This window comes from Trachymyrmex septentrionalis, unplaced genomic scaffold (assembly GCF_001594115.1).
Source record: "Trachymyrmex septentrionalis isolate Tsep2-gDNA-1 unplaced genomic scaffold, Tsep1.0 scaffold143, whole genome shotgun sequence".
Lineage (NCBI taxonomy): Eukaryota > Metazoa > Arthropoda > Insecta > Hymenoptera > Formicidae > Trachymyrmex > Trachymyrmex septentrionalis.
The window spans coordinates 253,213-254,971 of NW_017304576.1; positions in this window are offsets into that span (position 1 = coordinate 253,213).

Below are 1,759 nucleotides of genomic sequence, written 5' to 3' on the forward strand. Positions count from 1 at the left end.
GTGTGTAGATATATGTACAGTATGTAGTGTGTACTCTCATATATGAATATGTAGGTATGATAGCTACATACTTGTGGCGATGCGTGCGAGCGCGCGTACGTACGTGCAAATTCGCACAGTTGTGTGTATATCCCGCAAGAGATGCCAGGAACTGATACGAAATCGATAGAACCCAGTTTCCGACGTGACGTGCCGGCATTATATCATTCGCCCCAACAGCAGCATCAACTGGCGACAGGAACAACACTACACCAGCGATCTTCTAGGCGATTCGTGCGTCACTCGAGCTTTGACTATGGAGATAGATATGTGCCTTCCATATCTCTCTCTCTCTCTCTCTCTCTCTCTCTCTCTCTCTCTCGATCTCTTCTTTCTCTCTCGAAAAGAAATAATATGGAAAAATCGACTCAATATCGGATCAATATCATGAATTTTCAAGAAAAGATTAAAAGAGGATCATTTTATATTTCATTCATTTGCGCCATATATATATATAAGTGCCAAATAGAAAATTCAATATATCAATACCTTAATAGAAAAATGATACATGTCGAAATTAGCAATTTTTCAATAGAACATTTTTAATATTTTAAATTGGAACTACGTTTCAATTAGGATAGTGAATATGCAATTTTTATAATTTTACTTCCTTTTCATGTTACACTTTTAATTAGAATGTATTCCTTAATCTTTAGGTAAGTCTTAAGTAGATTAGTAAGTAGACTATTCAGAACGCTCCCAAAAAATTTTAATTTCATAGTTATATTTTTTAATAGTATGTTTATGTTATAATTAAAAATTTACATTATATATACTTACACCCCTAATGAAATGCAGAATTTCTTGCTTATGACGTCACGATCCAATATGGCGAGTACTCAGAAGCCATAAAACTTCTGGACATCTGGACAATACTTTTTATTTTCTTTTTTCCAGAACAAGGTTTTAATGAAGACTATACCTGAGGTGCTATGGCCACTTAAAGATTAAAACTGCGTCAGGAGTTTTCAACACAATTCGAACATTGCAATTCTAGTATTGCTTAAATATCATCCCTTATCAGAATCATAAAACTTTTTCATACAAGCAAAAAAGCTACAAATATCTTGTTTTTAAACTTTTAACAAAAATATATTGGTCTTTAAGATCGATTTTCTTTCATTACCTAAAAAAATACTAACTTTTTATTTGTATTATTTTTTTTCATCAACGCAGTGACGTATACATATATATATATTCGTAATAGAATTATAAAGAAGATAGTGGAAAAATGATAATAATATAATGTAAATTTAATTGATATTCGATATGATTTTAATAAAAAAAAAACCAATAAAATAACGTTAATATTTTAGGGGTTGTAAAATACAAACAGACACGCACACGTAACTATTGCAAGTTGTATTATTGTTGAAAGGAATATATCAGTAAATGTAGCATATGATGAATGAGAAAGATGAAAATTTTATTTACGGTCAAATGAACAATTTGCTCGTGCATAATGCGCAAGTAATACGCATTTACATGGAAACCAGATTAAATCAGATTTTCATTGGTCACGAAAAGTGAGAGGTAATTGCTCAGAATTAATATCGCGCCTCATATTTTCGTTCAGCTGGTGCTCTTGCGCTTTTGTGAATATAAATCACTAGTCACAAATAATAAATCGAATGCTGTTTAATCGCAAGCATTTAATATGAGACATTGGAACTGGATAATCGTTTTTGTCCGCAAATGTAAAATGAATATTTTATCAAAC